At 44.9% G+C, this 19619-nt stretch overlaps 1 long non-coding RNA gene across 1 annotated transcript; it reads right to left on the reverse strand.

The window, feature by feature from the left end:
• Positions 1 to 3571: 3571 nt before the first annotated feature.
• LOC121547907 lies at positions 3572 to 5647 on the reverse strand. The gene is made up of 3 exons (XR_005996564.2): positions 5476 to 5647; positions 4968 to 5083; positions 3572 to 3806 (listed from the first exon to the last, which is right to left on the reverse strand). It is a non-coding gene; the product is annotated as an uncharacterized LOC121547907 (long non-coding RNA).
• Positions 5648 to 19619: the final 13972 nt, after the last annotated feature.

A 19619-nucleotide genomic window follows, 5' to 3' on the forward strand; every position in this document is an offset into this window, starting at 1 on the left:
CCACACCTCTCAAGACAACTAAAAGAGTTGACCCTCCACACCTCTCAAGACAACTGGAGCACTTGGCCAGCCACTCTTAAATAGCTCAGGTGAAACACCTTCCCAGTAACGAGATGGCAACCAGCACATACTGACTAATGAGGTGACACCAATTAGTGCGCACGACATGCTAACGAGCTGTACGTGCTAAAGTCCAACCTCAAACGTACACCGAAAAACAAAACCTGTAACACACTGTACATTTAAATGTCCCTTTAACATTTTTTCACATTACATATTTTAATATACAATTAATAACATTACTATTTAAATATCATAACAAAGTGGGAACTATCCCAACATTGGGATACGCATAGGTACTTAAGGAACTCAACTTGTGTAAGCCTCATTAAGCTACAAACGTGTCAGTGCTCAACCTTAACTTTGTGTTGACAATACAACAGAACAGATTAACCAAATGACATTTACTCTAACAGGTGGCCAAAAATAACTATCTGAAAGCCACACCTCTACTCCAGTCTTCTGATCTGACTTAGTGGATCATAGCTCAATAACCCAACTAAGTGAACCATCTAAAGAGGAAACATAAGATAGATCAGTTTAGTAAGATAGAAATGGAGAAGTTAAAAAACATTTGTAAGCACCAAGATGCTGAGCTTGGAATGAATGTATAGTTATATAGACTACCATGAATTAAGGCTGTTGTTGTTGTTAGGTCTGAATGAGAGAGAAAGCTTGGTTTGAGTGTGATATTGATTGTATGAGTGAGCATGTGATTCTGTCAGTCGGAGTTATTGATGTCAAAGGATGATCTTATGAATGGACTCCCATGCGTCAGTAACACTACTCAGCTCTAAGTGGGTGGGAATAATTGTGGCAGTTTCCTTTGGGGAAATAAATAGATTTAGAAAAAAAAAAAAGAGAACAGACGAACACCACACAGTACAGTTCAGTCAGGCCCTGGCAGCGGAACAATAGAACAGAATCTATTGCTTTGCTCACACCTTTCCCACAGTTGAGCACTTGAGCTTGCCAGCAGAGAGATGCAGTGTCCTATGCTCCCCTGTGCGCCCGGCCTGCCCTTGTGTGGGATACAGAACAACACCACCTGCTGTTGTTCTACCATTACATAGGCTGCATCTAATATGGCACCCTATTCCCTATGTAGTGCACTACTTTTGACCAGAGCCACTTGCCAAAAGGTAGTGCACTACAGTATATAGGGAATAGGAGGCTATTTTGGGTGCTGCCATATTGCATACTGTTAGCAAAATGGCCACAGTAGGCTGTACTGCGAGGTCATCAACTCCACGCCAGTGTCTGTGTGATTGCCTTGAGTCATCCTGACACGGACCAAACAACCATAATGACAGAGCTGACCTTCTTCTAATGTCTGCCAATGACAGATCTGAAGACGAAAAATACACGATACCCATCCCCACTGACATGTAACAGCTTCCCGCAAACATCTCCCCACTGACACACATCTCATTCATCAGCACTGAGCCGAGGAATAGAGATGGAGAGCCTTGGGCTTCATCCCAAATGGTGACATATTCCCTTTACAATGCATTGCTTTTCACCGGGGCTCTGGTCAAAAGTAGTGCATGAAATCTGGGACGCATCCTTGGAGAAAACACTTTACGGCGAGAGGTAATGAGAATGAAGAAATGGGGTAGTGTGCAGCACAGGGTATCCTGGACTAGATACACGTGTGACACACGCTGTTTACTCGTGGGCTAAGACTGTGTTTGACTATTTTTGAAACGAGCCGAGAAAATAACTCAATATTGAAAATATTGTCTGGGCAGCTGCAAACTCACCCACATATGCCGGGACTGGGGGTTAAGGACAGAAAGCTATCAATCAAGGATGGTATGAGTGTGTATCACTCCTGTCATTTTGTTTTTGACATGTTTGCATTTCGATGTCAGTTTTCAACTCATGACCTACACATGAAGTACATTGCTTGTCTACAGTATAATTAAGAGTATTTACAAAGTATGTGTTGCAAATTGCAATGATGATTGCAGAAGATTATGGCCCATAGTCAAATGTATTGCACACGTGCATGCAGTGGTAAGGTTTGTGCTTGTGGTATCCCAGCTAACATCTCTGTTTTTGTTTATGTACAACATCAGGGTTGTTATGACAATCCAACCGGCTTCATGTACAGTAGTGAAGGGTTGTTATGACAATCCAACCGGCTTCATGTACAGTAGTGAAGGGTTGTTATGACAATCCAACAGGCTTCATGTACAGTAGTGAAGGGTTGTTATGACAATCCAACAGGCTTCATGTACAGTAGTGAAGGGTTGTTATGACAATCCAACCGGCTTCATGTACAGTAGTGAAGGGTTGTTATGACAATCCAACCGGCTTCATGTACAGTAGTGAAGGGTTGTTATGACAATCCAACCGGCTTCATGTACAGTAGTGAAGGGTTGTTATGACAATCCAACCGGCTTCATGTATAGTAGTGAAGGGTTGTTATGACAATCCAACAGGCTTTGTGTACAGTAGTGAAAGTTTGTTATGACAATCCAACAGGCTTTGTGTACAGTAGTGAAGGGTTGTTATGACAATCCAACCGGCTTCATGTACAGTAGTGAAGGGTTGTTATGACAATCCAACCGGCTTCATGTATAGTAGTGAAGGGTTGTTATGACAATCCAACAGGCTTTGTGTACAGTAGTGAAGGTTTGTTATGACAATCCAACCGGCTTCATGTATAGTAGTGAAAGTTTGTTATGACAATCCAACAGGCTTTGTGTACAGTAGTGAAGGGTTGTTATGACAATCCAACCGGCTTCATGTATAGTAGTGAAAGTTTGTTATGACAATCCAACAGGCTTTGTGTACAGTAGTGAAGGTTTGTTATGACAATCCAACCGGCTTCATGTAAAGTAGTGAAGATTTGCACGCATTTGTGATGGGTTGAGATGAATAGTGTGAGGGAGGTGACACACACAGGCACGCACACACACACACATGTACACACACGCACACACACACACACGTACACGCACACACACACACGTACACGTACACACATACACACACATACACACACACACATACATATACACACGCACATACACACACATGGTGGTGTATGGCCCTGGGGACCTCATTGAGGTGTCACTCAGCGGTTGACTGGCTGGTGATGCTCTCTCCATGAACAGAGAACAATAGGCAGAACCAGCTGTTGTGGGACTGTGTGTGTGTTTGTGTGTTTGTGTTTGCGTGTGTGCGTGTGACGTTGACAGAGGAGGACCTGTTTACAAGCGGAGACAGGCCGGTGAATGCTGGCCGGACACTGACCTACGTCAGCTCTCCCACCGTTGCACTGTAAAAAAAAACGTAACTTTCTTTTACGGTAACTTACTGGCAGCCAGTTACCTGTCAGTTACTGTAAAAAAGGTACAGTATGTTACTGTAAATTCCAAAGAAAGTTTGGTTTAACAATACATTACTGTAAAGAAAGCACTTCTTTACAGTAATATACTGTTAAACCAAAGTTTATTTGGAATTTACAGTAACATTGGAGACTTACTGACCTGTAAACTATTTGCCCTTGGAGGTCTTGATGTTACCACTCTGTGTGTGTGTGTGTGTGTGTGTGTGTGTGTGTGTGTGTGTGTGTGTTTGTGTGTGCGTCATTTGTCATTGTTCTCTCAAGGGTAAACTAAAGTCCCATCTCCTCCTTGCGCCACCATCACGTCCTCCTTTCTGGGATTTCCCACAATCCTCCCTGGTCAATAACACCCTGACCTCCGCCACATGCACGTTCCACCAGCGACCAGCTGTCATGTTGCCCGTGTCATGTGAGACAGGAGAGAGAGAGAGAGAGAGAGAGAGAGAGAGAGAGAGAGAGAGAGAGAGAGAGAGAGAGAGAGAGAGAGAGAGAGAGAGAGAGAGAGAGAGAGAGAGAGAGAGAGAGAGAGAGAGAGAGAGAGAGAGAGAGAGAGAGAGAGAGAGAGAGAGAGAGAGAGAGAGAGAGAGAGAGAGAGAGAGAGAGAGAGAGAGAGAGAGAGAGAGAGAGAGAGAGAGAGAGAGAGAGAGAGAGAGAGAGAGAGAGAGAGAGAGAGAGAATCACTCACTGTTAGAGAATCCCTGTCTGTTTTTAGATTCACGTGACCCCGTTTTCAGTCAGATGAGCTGGGAGTATTTCAACAAGATGAGCTGGGAGTATTTCAACAAGATGAGCTGGGAATATTTCAACAAGCACTGTTGCTGGGACACTGGACAGAAAGGGTCAATATCAGGGGATACCTTTATCTATGTATTTCCGGATATCTGACATTTTACTAGATATAAGGAGTAGACGTGCTCCAGATCCGCATGTCCTTAATTTCATATATAGAGCTAGATATTCTCCATAATGGGACAGTTTCTACATGCATCCAATCCGGACCTCAGAAATCTCCCTGCTACGGTATGAGTCTAGGGAGATATCTGGGGTGAGATACGTTCAAGACATGCACCTGATACATATTTGTAGAATATTCTAACATTACCTGATCATTTATCTGTATTATTTAGCTAGCTGTATAATTTCAATAGATATCCTTACATGATATGTAATATTCATCCTTGTGTGTCTGATCGAAAATGGGCTAAATCAGACACATATGAAATGTCCAGCGCCCAAATTATTTTACCTGTTCAGGCACTGAAAATCATCATGCTTCTTCACATGAAGGTGACATATCTGAGCATACAGTTGCTTCATATTCAGTAGTAGGCTATACAAGGCACTGAAAGGCAAACATTGCCATATTTAATCCAAGTTGCTATTTCGAAAGCACATCTCTGCTATTTCTGTTTAAAAAATGCAGCAGAGTAAATCCAGAGCTCCGATCACAACACGTTTTCTGTAAAGATGCAAACGTAGACTAATCTTTGCTAAAAAAAATATTTTATTTAACAATTAAATGAAAGTTGCACACCCTTAATACCCCTACCTGCCCTGTTTGTTATGGACGATGGATGCGATGGGTGCAGATTGGGTTGTCAGCGGCGCCGGTCCCTCGCAGTCCAGACCCATCGTGACGGTAGTGTTGGCATGTGATCCACTCAACTGTCAATGCATAAATCATGAATCAAACTTGTGTCGATATTGCAAGAAAATATTGTCATTTCACATGACCATGCCACAAAGTAGCTACTCTACCTGCTTCATTCAAGACAAGAAAACTAACTGGAACAAGCTAGCGAGATAGCCAAGTTGCTAGTTAGCTAGCTAGCTTATATTAACCAGTAATACAAAATATGCCTAAACATTTTGAAACGTTAGCTGTCACCTTGAGGCTTGATAGGGGGTGAAAAAAAGAATCCCAGAAGGAAAGGCAACTTCGGTATTTGTTAGCTAGTTAGCTAGCTAGCCCTACTGGCTGCTGGCCAAATTAGCTAGCTAATGTTCTTGATTCTAATTACTAAGATAAAAAAAAACATCTCAAATTAGGTACTCACTTTAGCGTTAACTTCTTTGAGGTATTTTCTGTACGGCTTCTCACGTCATTGTTTCTCAGTTGGCAGTTCGACCACACACCATTTAAACACTCATTTGTGGCACCCAAATTAAAAAATGACAGTTGGAACTCCACAGCAGAAAATACCTGATGCTTGTTGCTAGGCAACCAGTTACAGCGCTTTTAGCTTGCGGTTTGCAGTGACTTTATCCAGAGGGAATACAAAAATTTGCTATTGTCTGAAATAATTATATGGATTTAATATTGGTGAAATTATTGAGCATGTCCTCAAAACTCAAATAAGCACCAGAAATTGTCCTTATTTAGCATATCAAAATTCACATCAAGATCCTGATATAGACCTAAGTCAAGAGCATATGCACTGTATGTGCTGAGAAAACATACTGTGTAGGCCTACTGTCAGTATTTGTCTTCATATAGAGAAAATAAGATAGGCCTATCTCAGGATATCTAATGAGTCAATATCCAGACATACCATGTATGATATCCGGAGGGAATCCAAAACTGATTTGTGCATGAAAAAAAATATGAATTTCATATATGTCAAATTATTGAGCATGAAGAGAGAAAATAGGATGTTTTATATCGCAGGATATTAAATTAGTCCATATCCGGCCGTAGGAAATGTCGATATGTGATATTCGGAGTAATCCTACTATCATGTACACCACCGTTCAAAAGTTTGGGGTCACTTAAAAATGTCCTTGTTTTCGAAAGAAAAGCAATTTTTTTGTCCATTAAAATAACATCAAATTGATCAGAAATACAGTGTAGACATTATTAATGTTGTAAATGGCTATTGTAACTGGAAATGGCTGATTTTTAATGGAATATCTACATAGGTGTACAGAGGCCCATTATCAGCAACCATCGGTCCTGTGTTCCAATGGCACGTTGTGTTTGCTAATCCAAGTTTATCATTTTAAAAGGCAAATTGATCATTAGAAAACCCTTTTGCAATTATGTTAGCACAGCTGAAAACTATTGTGCTGATTAAAGAAGCAATAAAACTGGCCTTCTTGAGACTAGTTGAGTATCTGGAGCATCAGCAATTGTGGGTTCGATTACAGGCTCAAAATGGCCAGAAACAAATAACTTTCTTCTGAAACTCGTCAGTCTATTCTTGTTCTGAGAAATGAAGGTTATTCCATGCGAGAAATTGCCAAGAAACTGAAGATCTCGTACAACGCTGTGTACTACTCCCTTCACAGAACAGCGCAAACTGTCTCTAACCAGAATAGAAAGAGGAGTTGGAGGCCCTGGTGCACAACTGAGCAAGAGGACAAATACATTAGAGTGTCTAGTTTGAGAAACAGGCGCCTCAAAGGTCCTCAACTGGCAGCTTCATCAAATAGTACCCGCAAAATACCAGTTTCAACGTCAACAGTGAAGAGGCGACTCCAGGATGCTGACCTTCTTGAGTTACAAAGAAAAAGTCCATTGTCTGTGTTCTTTTGCCCATCTTTTATTTTTATTGGTCAGTCTGAGATATGGCTTTTTCTTTGCAACTCTGCCTAGAAGTCGCTTCTTCACTGTTGATGTTAAGACTGGTGTTTTGCGGGTACTATTTAATGAAGCTGCCAGTTGAGGACCTGTGAGGCGTCTGTTTCTCAAACTAGACATTCTAATGTATTTGTCCTCTTGCTCAGTTGTGCACCGGGCCTCACACTCCTCTTTCTATTCTGGTTAGAGACAGTTTGCGCTGTTCTGTGAAGGGAGTAGTACACAGGCGTTGTACGAGATCTTCAGTTTCTTGGCAATTTCTCGCATGGAATAGCCTTCATTTCTCAGAACAAGAATAGACTGATGAGTTTCAGAAGAAAGTTATTTGTTTCTGGCCATTTTGATCCTGTAATCGAACCGACAATTGCTGATGCTCCAGATACTCAACTAGTCTCAAGAAGGCCAGTTTTATTGCTTCTTTAATCAGCACAACAGTTTTCAGCTGTGCTAACATAATTGCAAAAGGGTTTTCTAATGATCAATTAGCCTTTTAAAATGATAAACTTGGATTAGCAAACACAACGTGCCATTGGAACACAGGACCGATGGTTGCTAATAATGAGCCTCTGTACGCCTATGTAGATATTCCATTAAAAATCAGCCGTTTCCAGCTACAATAGCCATTTACAACATTAACAATGTCTACACTGTATTTCTGATCAATGTGACGTTATTTTAAATGGACACATTTTTTATTTGTATTTTCGAAAACAAGGACATTTCTAAGTGACTCCAAACCTTTTGAACGGTGGTGTATTTTTAAAAGACAAAAATGTGTCACAAAACTCAAAATCTGCATTGGAAATGGTCTGTATTCTGTAGAATATCAACGGGTTATATAAAGATGTCCCCTGACATGGAACCTTTTCGCCCAGTGGGAGTATTTCAACAAGCACTGTTGCTGGAAAGATAGAGAGGAACTTGAAACTGTACCAGATCAGACAGCCTCTAAAAATAAAGGTTTCATCCACTCCTAAATAGCTGTTTTTATTATGTAAAGGTTAAGCTGGGCCGGAATGCTTCCTTCCTGTAATTGTCTGAATCATGCTCCTGTTTCCACAACAGGGCAGATACACCACAGCCACATTCAGCCAGGTTCAGTGCTATATCTGATTTACTGCCAGCCAAATTCACCAAGTTCAGGGATGTGGTGTTAGAATTAGTTCCCAAGACTTGATTAATAATACAGGCATACTTTATTTCAGAATATGTTATTGACAATTTGCCTCAATAGTGAAAGGATAGAGGCAGGCAGTAATCCTGTGCACTGGTTTTGCTAAATAGTGATGCTCTCAAGAATGACTCTCCACAGATCCTATGGTCACATGCACAAAGGAGACATTACTTTCGAAGATGGACTTGGCAAGCAGCACTGAAAATTACAGGTTAAAATGTATCAAAAGGGATTCAATCAATAGATATTTTAGAAAATGTTTATCTCCTTTGGGGAGAACAGGAAGCCTTGGGACAATCAGACTCCTGAGATGAAGGTGTAACAGCTGTGATCGTACTTCGATAACTCTCCTGCGTTGTGTTTCTAAAGAAAGGAATCCCAGCCAGCGGTCCCAGTTGATCAGTGGTTTGTTCCGGACAATAGATAAAGGGCAGCACATTATGTGTCACGCCCTGGCTCTGGGGACTCTGAAATGTTGAGCCAGGGTGTGTAGTTTCTGTGTTATATTTTCTATGTTGATGTTCTAGATCGTTTAGATCTATGTTGGCCAGGGTGGTTCCCAATCAGAGGCAGCTGTATCTCGTTGTCTCTGATTGGGGACCATACTTAGGCAGCCTGTTTGGCACTAGTCGGTGTGGGATCTTGTTCCGTTAAGGTTTGTTTTGTGTAACCTAGGACTACACGTTTTGTTTGTTTGTTGTTTTGTCGTGAGTAAAGTACTTAATAAAATGTACGCTTATCACGCTGCGCCTTGGTCCGTATCTTCCGTTAACGATCGTGACAGAAGATCCCACCAAAAGAGGACCAAGCAGCGTGCCCAGGAGGAAAAGATAGCGATGTCTCAGGTGGGCAAATGGTGGTCATGGGAGGAGATATTCGCGGGGAAAGGGCCATGGGCAAAGGTAAATGCCCAGGCAGGAGAGGAGAAACGGTGCCAACCGAGAGTCAACCCCAAGAAATTTTTTTGGGGGGGCACACGGCGTGGACGACGGGGCAGCAGGAGGCAGCTACAGGGCGAATCTGCAGACTAGGAGAGGAGGCCACCAGGTTACGGGGGCTATTGGTCCAGAGGGAGCAGGAGTTAATTGGTCGGAGGGAGGAGCTACAAGAGACGTTAAGGGAGAGGGAGAGGGAGAGTGTAGAGGCACGGCGAGAGGAACTGGTTAGGCAGCAGAAGGAGTGGAGGTTTATAAGGAAACCCAGTCCCGCTCCTCGCACCAAGCAAGTGGTGTGTGTCACCAGTCCGGTCCGGCCCGTTCCTGATCCCCGCACTAAGTCAGTGGTGCGTGTTCCCAGTACGGCCCGACCCAATCCTGCTTCCCGCACAAGGCCAGTGGTGTGTGTTCCCAGTACGGTCCGGCCCGTTCCTGCTCCCCGCACTAAGTTAGTGGTGCGTGTTCCCAGTACGGCCCGACCCGTTCCTGTCCCTCGCACCAAGCCAGTGGTGCGCGTCGCCAGCCCGGTCCGGCCCGTTACTGCTCCCCGCACCAAGCCAGTGGTGCGCGTCGTCAGCCCGGTCCGGCCCGTTCCTGCTCCCCGCACCAAGCCAGTGGTGCGCGTCGCCAGCCCGGTCCGGCCTGTTCCTGCCCCTCGCACCAAGCCAGTGGTGCGCGTCGCCAGCCCGGTCTGGCCTGTTCCTGCTCCCCGCACCAAGCCAGTGGTGCGCGTCGTCAGCCCGGTCCGGCCCGTTCCTGCTCCCCGCACCAAGCCAGTGGTGCGCGTCGTCAGCCCGGTCCGGCCCGCTCCTGCTCCCCGCACAAAGCCAGTGGTGCGTGTCGTCAGCCCGGTCCGGCCCGTTCCTGCTCCCCGCACCAAGGCAGGGGTGCGTGTGTCCAGCCCGGCACGGCCCGTGCCTGTTCCACTCTGGAGCCAGAGCAATCCACTCCACCGGGGTCCGGTCCAACTCCAGTCAGCGGATCCACTCCGGAGCCAGAGCAATCCGCTCCACCGGTGTCCAGTCCAGCTCCGGCCAGCGGCTCCAGTCCGGAGCCTGTACGGTTTGATCCACCGTCGTCGGGTCCAGCTCCAGTCAGCGGTGCTAGACCAGATCAGGGGCGCAACGGGGAGGTGGAGAGAAGTGGTGGTCACGCCCGGAGCCGGATCCGCCTCCGAGGCGGAATGCCCACCCGGCTCCTACCCTGTTGTGTTTGTGTGGCGCGGTCACAGTCCGCGCCTTTGGGGGGGGTACTGTCACGCCCTGGCTCTGGGGACTCTGAAATGTTGAGCCAGGGTGTGTAGTTTCTGTGTTATATTTTCTATGTTGATGTTCTAGATCTTTTAGATCTATGTTGGCCAGGGTGGTTCCCAATCAGAGGCAGCTGTATCTCGTTGTCTCTGATTGGGGACCATACGCAAAGCAGCCTGTTTGGCACTAGTCGGTGTGGGATCTTGTTCCGTTAAGGTTTGTTTTGTGTAACCTAGGACGTTTCGTTTGTTTGTTGTTTTGTCGTGAGTTAAGTACTTAATAAAATGTACGCTTATCACGCTGCGCCTTGGTCCGTATCATCCGTAAGCGATCGTGACGTTATGTGCACAGCTTGATGATGCTGATGGCTGTAGATTGTAGCATGATTCGATCCAGGCTCTGTCGCAGCCGGCCGCGACCGGGAGACTCATGGGCAGCGCACAATTGGCCTAGCGTTGTCCAGGGTAGGGGAGGGAATGGCCGGCAGGGATGTAGCTCAGTTGATAGAGCATGGCGTTTGCAACGCCAGGGTTGTGGGTTCGATTCCCATGGGGGACCAGTATAAAAAATTTAAAAAATATATGTATTCACTAACTGTAAGTCGCTCTGGATAAGAGCGTCTGCTAAATGAGTAAAATGTAAATGTAATGTCAATATCAGATTGGGCTGTAATCAATAATCATAACAATGACAAAAATGTGACAACGTACAATATGCGTAAGTACCTGTGACAATAGATAAAGGACAGCACATCAGATGTGCATAGCTTGATGATGTTGATGGCTCTGTAGATTGTAGCATGAATCTGTAACAACAACTGTGTATTAGCAGGGAGCTAATGCGACCATTACATTTAGAACATGCTAGTTATGTCATTCGTACAGCAATAACATAAATACAGAAGCACATCACTGGAAGCCCCCAATATCCAACGGGTACCGTACACATACAGTGGGGTCCGCAATTATTGACACCCTTGATAAAGATGAACAAAAATGACTGTATAAAATATATAATTATAATACTGAGCTACAAAATTGGGGAATTACATTATTTTATACTAATACAATTGCTCAGAGAAAGAGGTTTTGTTTAACAAGTATTACTTTTTTCTTTAAAAAATGTAGGGGTCAAAATTATTGACACCCCTGTTTTCTATACCTTCAATACCTCAGCTTGCGAGGATAACGGCTCTGAGCCTTTTTCAAAAAGGTTTTATGAGTTGAGCAAGGCACTTAACCTTAATTTCTCCTGGATAAGAGCATCTGCTAAATTATTAAAAGGTAAATATAAATGAGAACACGTTGGGATGGATCTTAGACCATTCCTCAATACAGAATCCTTCAAGATCCTTGATATCCTAAGTAAACTTGGCTTCTTCTTTATTTGGTGTCGAGTAAATCTTAAACCATGTATTTAGATTGTAGTTAGGTATTGTAGGTAGTTTATCTAGGTAGTTATTGTAGGTTATTGTAGGTAATTATTGTAGGTAAGTATTGTATTCGACTGAGCCCGGTGAAGCACGAGGCTAGCTAACCCACTACCTGGATCAATAAAGCTAGCTAGCTAGCGGGTAGCTACTGGTAACTATTAGCAACTGTGGATAGTTGTTTCCAATGTTATTTCACGCTTAAGAGTACCTGTAATTATGCGAGCTAGCTACCTACCATTCAGCTGTTTTTCTAACCTCATTATCTGAAGTGTTAACGTTAGGTAGTTAGTAGCTACTGTACTCGAAATGTAGCTAGCTTGTTGCTACCTGGATAGCTAACTAAACAATAGCTGGAACGACCTAGCTGTAATGTTTGGAGACGGTTTCTCTCCGTTGGGACAGACACGAACTGGCTAAATCGATTCAGTAGCTAGCTTTACACTTAACTAGCTAACAGTAGCTACTAAGGGTAAGTTATAACCTACATTTATTTTTATTAAATTTTTACATACTGGTAAAAAGGAATTCAAGACATGGGTGACTAGTTAACGTTAGCTTGGCTCTCTCTGTGTGTTTCATACCGTGGGAGGAGGGGTTGGTTCGTTGACAGAGAGCAATGGCTAGCTAATATGCTAACTATTCTAGCTAGCTAACTAACTGGCTGAATAAGTTGACGACGTACTCACTCAAACTGTCAAAACTAACCCAAAAACTTTACACAACGTTAGACACGGACACAAATGATCTGTTTAGCGTATTAACACACTATTGGTAGTTTGTTGTAACCGTGTATTGGTGCTAAACCGTGTTATTGGAAACTAGCATGCTAGTTAGCTATGGCGTCATAGGATAGGGTGCCCTGGGCGGTTTTTACGGAACAATGCTGTTCCAAGTTAGCTAGCTGAATAAACTAAGTTAGAGTCTATTCCTAGAAAACATTGAACCGCTGTAGTTTACAACAATTATAATGTCTAAAGTGGAAGTTGGGAGAGTTATATTTGAGTGTTTCAGTGAAATGTAAGTGAGGGAGGCCCCGCTCTCTCGCTTTCCCAGATGTTTAGTCAATTTCATTCCGATCTCCTTTGCATTATTGTAGCCTTTTCTGTAGCCTGTCAACTATGTGTCTGTCTATCCCTGTTCTCTCCTCTCTGCACAGTCCATACAAACGCTTCACACCGTGTGGCTGCTGCCACTCTAACCTGGTGGTCCCTGCGCGCACGACCCACGTGGAGTTCCAGGTTTCCGGCAGCCTCTGGAACTGCCGTTCTGCAGCCAACAAGGCAGAGTTAATCTCAGCCTATGCTACCCTCCAGTCCCTCGACTTCTAGGCGCTGATGGAAACATGGATTACCACAGAAAACACTGCTACTCCTACTGCTCTTTCCTCGTCTGATCATGTGTTCTCGCATACCCCGAGAGCATCTGGTCAGCGCGGCGGGCACAGGAATCCTCATCTCTCCCAAGTGGACATTCTCTCTTTTCCCCCTGACCCATCTGTCTATCTCCTCATTTGAATTCCATGCTGTCACAGTCACTAGCCCTTTCAAGCTTAACATCCTTATCATTTATCGCCCTCCAGGTTCCCTTGGAGAGTTCATCAATGAGCTTGACACCTTGATAAGTTCCTTTCCTGAGGATGGCTCACCCCTCACAGTTCTGGGTGACTTTAACCTCCCCATTTCTCTCTGCCTCCTTCTTTCCCCTCCTTTCCTCTTTTGACCTCACCCTCTCACCGTCACCCCCTACTCACAAGGCAGGAAATACACTTGACCTCATCTTTACTAGATGCTGTTCTTCTACTAATCTCACTGCAACTCCCCTCCAAGACCACTACTTTGTATCCTTTTCTCTCTCGCTCTCCTCCAACACTACTCACTCTGCCCCTACTCAGATGGTAATGTGCCATCACAACCTTCGCTCTCTCTCTCCCGCTACTCTCTCCTCTTCCATGCTATCATTTCTTCCCTCTGCTAAATCCTTCTCCCTCCGATCTCCTGATTCTGCCTCCTCAACCCTCCTCTCCTCCCTTTCTGCATCTTTTGACTCTCTATGTCCCCTATCCTCCCGGCCGGCTCGGTCCTCCCCTCCTGCTCCGTGGCTTGACGACTCATTGCGAGCTCACAGAAGAGGGCTCCGGGCAGCCGAGCGGAAACGGAGGAAAACTAGACTCCCTGCGGACCTGTCATTGTTTCTGCTGCTAAAGCCACTTTCTACCACTCTAAATTTCAAGTCTCTGCCTCTAACCCTAGGAAGCTCTTTCCACCTTCTCCTCCCTGCTGAATCCTCCTCCTCCTCCCCCTCCCTCCTCCCCCTCCGATCCTCATTTATTAAGTCAAATGACACTGCTGGTCCTGCTCACGCTGCCCTACCCTATGCTTTGACTTCTTTCTCCCCTCTCTCTCCAGATGAAATCTTGCGACTTATGATGGCCGGCCGCCCAACAACCTGCCCGCTTGAACCTATCCCCTCCTCTCTTCTCCAGACATTTCCGGAGACCTTCTCCCTTACCTCACCTCGCTCATCAACTCATCCTTGACCACTGGCCATGTCCTTTCCGTCTTCAAGAGAGCGAGAGTTGCACCCCTCCTCAAAAAACCTACACTCGATCCCTCAGATGTCAACAACTACAGATCAGTATCCCTTCTTTCTTTTCTCTCCAGAACTCTTGAGCGTGCCGTCTCTAGCCAACTCTCCTGCTATCTCTCTCAGAATGACCTTCTTGATCCAAACCAGTCAGGTTTCAAGACTGGTCATTCAACTGAGACTGCTCTTCTCTGTGTCACGGAGGCTCTCCGCACTGCTAAAGCTAACTCTCTCTCCTCTGCTCTTATCCTTCTAGACCTATCTGCTGCCTTTGATATTGAGAACCATCAGATCCTCCTCACCACCCTCTCTGAGTTGGGCATCTCCGGCGCTGCTCACTCTTGGATTGCGTCCTACCTGACAGGTCGCTCCTACCAGGTGGCGTGGCGAGAATCTGTCTCCGCACCACGTGCTCTCACCACTGGTGTCCCCCAGGGCTCAGTTCTAGTACCTCTCCTATTCTCTCTATACAACAAGTCACTTGGCTCTGTCATATCCTCACATGGTCTCTCCTATCATTGCTACGCAGACGACACACAATTCATTTTCTCCTTTCCCCCTTCAGATAACCAGGTGGCGAATCGCATCTCTGCATGTCTGGCAGACATATCAGTGTGGATGTCGGATCACCACCTCAAGCTGAACCTCGGAAAGACGGAGCTGTTCTTCCTCCCGGGGAAGGACTGCCCGCTCCATGATCTTGCCATCACGGTTGACAACTCCATTGTGTCCTCCTCCCAGAGTGCAAAGAACCTTGGCGTGACCTTGGACAACACCCTGTCGTTCTCCGCTAACATCAAAGCGGTGACCCGATCCTGCAGGTTCATGCTCTACAACATTCGCAGAGTACGACCCTACCTTACACAGAAAGCGGCACAGGTCCTAATCCAGGCACTTGTCATCTCCCGTCTGGATTACTGCAACTCGTTATTGGCTGGGCTCCCTGCCTGTGCCATTAAAGCCCTACAACTTATCCAGAACGCTGCTGCCCGTCTGGTGTTCAACCTTCCCAAGTTCTCTCATGTCACCCCGCTCCTCCGCACACTCCACTGGCTTCCAGTTGAGGCTCGCATCTACTACAAGACCAATGTACTTGCCTACGGAGCTGTGAGGGGAACGGCACCTCCTTACCTTCAGACTCTGATCAGACCCTACACCCAAACGAGGGCACTAAGTTCATCCACCTCTGGCCTGCTAGCCCCCCTACCTCTACGGAAGCACAGTTCCCGCTCAGCCCAGTCAAAGTTATTCGCTGCTCTGGTACCCCAATGGTGGAACAAGCTCCCCCATGACGCCAGGACAGCGGAGTCACTGACCAGCTTTCGGAGTCACTTGAAACCCTACCTCTTTAAGGAATACCTGAAATAGTATAAAAGTAATCCTTCTACCCCCCCACCCCCACAAAAAAATAAGTGGTTGTCCCACTGGCTATCATAAGTTGAATGCACCAATTTGTAGGTCGCTCTGGATAAGAGCGTCTGCTAAATGACTAAAATGTCAAATGTAAATGTAATATCCTTTGTATGCGCTTATGGACTGCCCTCTTCAATTCAAACCACAGGTTTTCAATGGGTTTCAAGTCTGGAGACTGAGATGGCCATTGCAAAATGTTGATTTATGTATTTGAATTATTTATTATACACAGTCATTTTTGCTCATCTTTGTCAAGGGTGTCAATAATTTCGGACCCCACTGTATATATACATCAGGAAATATACATAATGAACTTGTACACATTGTAAATATGTAAATGCAATGCACTATTTCAGAACGTGGTCTTCTGCTTGCATGTCAATATCAAAATCAGAAGAATGGACTTTTGCGATCTCCCCCTTTCTGCAATTGTAGCCAATGACAATACACCTTACATTGAGGGAAAAAAGTATTTGATCCCCTGCTGATTTTGAACGTTTGCCCACTGACAAAGAAATGATCAGTCTATAATTTAAAGGGAGTGCTCCTAATCTTAGCTTGTTACCTGTATAAAAGACACCTGTCCACAGAAGCAATCAATCAATCAGATTCCAAACTCTCCACCATGGCCAAGACCAAAGAGCTCTCCAAGGATGTCAGGGACAAGATTGTAGACCTACACAAGGCTGGAATGGGGTACAAGACCATCGGCAAGCAGCTTGGTGAGATGGAGACAACAGTTGGTGTGATTATTCGCAAATGGAAGAAACACAAAAGCACTGTCAATCTCCCTCGGCCTGGGGCTCCATGCAAGTTCTCACCTCGTGGAGTTGCAATGATCATGAGAACGGTGAGGAATCAGCAGAAGAACCCAGAAGATCTCAAGGCAGCTGGGACCATAGTCACCAAGAAAAACAATTGGTAACACACTACGCCGTGAAGGACTGAAATCCTGCAGCACCCGCAAGGTCCCCCTGCTCAAGAAAGCACATACGGACCTGTCTGAAGTTTGCCAATGAACATCTGAATGATTCAGAGGAGAACTGGGTGAAAGTGTTGTGGTCAGATGAGACCAAAATCGAGCTCTTTGGCATGAACTCAACTCGTCGTGTTTGGAGGAGGAATGCTGCCTATCACCCCAAGAACACCATCCCCACCGTCAAACATGGAGGTGGAAACATTATGCTTTAGGGGTGTTTTTCTGCTAAGGGGACAGGACAACTTCACTGCATCAAAGGGACGATGGACGGGGCCATGTACCGTCAAATCTTGGGTGAGAACCTCCTTCCCTCAGCCAGGGCATTGAAAATGGGTCGTGGATGGGTATTCCAGCATGACAATGACCCAAAACACACGGCCAAGGCAACAAAGCAGTGGCTCAAGAAGAAGCACATGAAGGTCCTGGAGTGGCCTTGCCAGTTTCCAGACCTTAATCCCATAGAAAATCTGTGGAGGGAGCTGAAGGTTCGAGTTGCCAAACGTCAGCCTCGAAACCTTAATGACTTGGAGAAGATCTGCAAAGAGGAGTGGGACAAAATCCCTCCTGAGATGTGTGCAAACCTGGTTGCCAACTACAAGAAACGTCTGACCTCTGTGATTGCCAACAAGGGTTTTGCCACCAAGTACTAAGTCATGTTTTGCAGAGGGGTCAAATACTTATTTCCCTCATTAAAATGCAAATCAATTACTAACATTTTTGACATGCGTTTTTCTGGATTTTGTTGTTGTTATTCTGTCTCTCACTGTTCATATAAACCTACCATTACAATTATAGACTGATCATGTCTTTGTCAGTGGGCAAATGTACAAAATCAGCAGCAATCAAATACCTTTTTCCCTCACTGTATAAGCATCTTATTTGAACCAACCAATCGGAATACATTAACATTGTATACATACATGTATTTCTGCAGTGGCAAGTGGAAACATAACCAACCTTGTTATAAAGGCACAGATCACAAGGACGAAAGCTGAAGAACATACGCGCATCCAGGTACTTTCCACAGGTGCTGGAGTTATAGGCAAACTCAGGGAAAACAGAAAGGAAAACGCCAGATTACAAGGAACCATGGAAGTGTTTGAAATTTGACCAGAGGTCAAACAGCTCCAGCCCCACAAAGGTCAAAAGGCAGTTGGGACAAAAACCTTAAAGCTACTGATAGGTGGTAGCTCTCCGATTGACACTTGATACTTGACACAAGTGACCTGATTCAACAATTAAAAAATGCAGCACGGTGTCTGTCGTGACAAATGAAAGAAAGCTCTCCAAGGCAATTGTATTTACATTAGAGTTGTACTGCAACTCTGTCCTCTCGATCACCTGATAGTAGGAAAACCGCTGAACCGTTTTGTCAGTGGTAGAGTTTGTTACATTTAATTGTCTCCTGTGTGATAGAATGACAACAGCAGAGAGAGAACCTGTCCAAAGGAGTGGGTAAAACACAGGGACTGCTATGCCATGCCCTGAGGCAGAGTAACGATGTCACCAGGGGTGTAATCATTAGTCCAAAACGTTTTTACAACAGAAACCGTTTACTCCAAACGGAAACCGTTGTGCAATGAAAACAAGAGTTCATCTTGGACAAGGTCAGGTAAATCCCACCTCGTTTCGTTCCGTTTGGTTCTGTTTGGTTCCTAGTGAATACACCCCAGGTAACGATCAGGTTTCAGGTAATGGTCCTACATGGCCACAAGCCACCAAGTCATCAGTCAGATCAGTCCAAAGAATGAAGGTAAGAGAAAGACTGGCATTGAAGGGCTCAAAGAACCATCACCCTTCCCAAAGAACCCTTAAGAAGCCCTAATTTTTGTGTGTGTAATGGTAAGCAAAATCACGTAAATTGATAAAGCACACATCTTTAACTTCCATGTCAACTTGTTTTGGTATCGCATTGTTTTTTTTCCGCTTTATAGATGATGTATTTTGGATGTTTTCAGCGTATTTTCAACACCTTCAGACAATGCGATTAATCACTAGAGAAAATATAATTGTGCACTAAAATTTCAAAAAGTTAACTCAAGTTTACTGATTAACTCTGGCAGCCCTACTATTTACAAGTGATCATAATAATTTGAATATAATTTTTTCTTCTAAAACTTTTAAAACATTTCTAAAATGCATCTCAATAACGTATTTAATCCTCACCACAACAGAGCTCACCCAGATCACCTCCCACTCATAGTTTCAGTTTCCATTGGCAACAGCAGCTTTATCCCAGCTTCATTTAAATGTCTCATTAGCTGTCATTAGACTGACACTCCAGGTGTGTGTGTGTTCTCTCTCTGTTGTTAACCATGACAACCTGTCCTTCAACCATCCCTACCCTCTGCTTTAACGTGACAAAGCTTCATTTGAAACTCTGCACAGCCCCAGATTTATTTCCAAAATGAAACAGTTGTTTTTGGTTGTGGTCCAGAGGAAAAAGACACACATCGTTGATGGAGATAACTCCTTTTCGGGTATTTCCCAAATAGTTTTCTGTGTGGATTCCCCTCGCTCCCGGCTGTCACTAAAGCACATGACAGACGGCGACATGTGCACAGGAGGTCCCCTCTCTCTTTCTTTAACTAAACAAAAGTGAACAAAGCCGGGTAGCACGGCACTCAAAAGACATCAAGCGACATCAGCGTAATTCCTGTCGTGCCTGCTGCCGTTTAGGCCCGAGTCAGCCCTTTTGTGTACTGTATATTGGGAGGTGGGTCATCGTGTCGTCAGGCTTACTGTTTTAGTTTCAGATGGGAAATGGAAAAGTACAACTGGTGCACATCAAACTACAGTGCTGGCTGTAGCCTGCAGGGCCAAAAGCCCCGATGAAGGCTAAGAGCAGAAACACG

The sequence above is a fragment of the Coregonus clupeaformis genome, chromosome 31, assembly GCF_020615455.1.
Source record: "Coregonus clupeaformis isolate EN_2021a chromosome 31, ASM2061545v1, whole genome shotgun sequence".
NCBI lineage: Eukaryota > Metazoa > Chordata > Actinopteri > Salmoniformes > Salmonidae > Coregonus > Coregonus clupeaformis.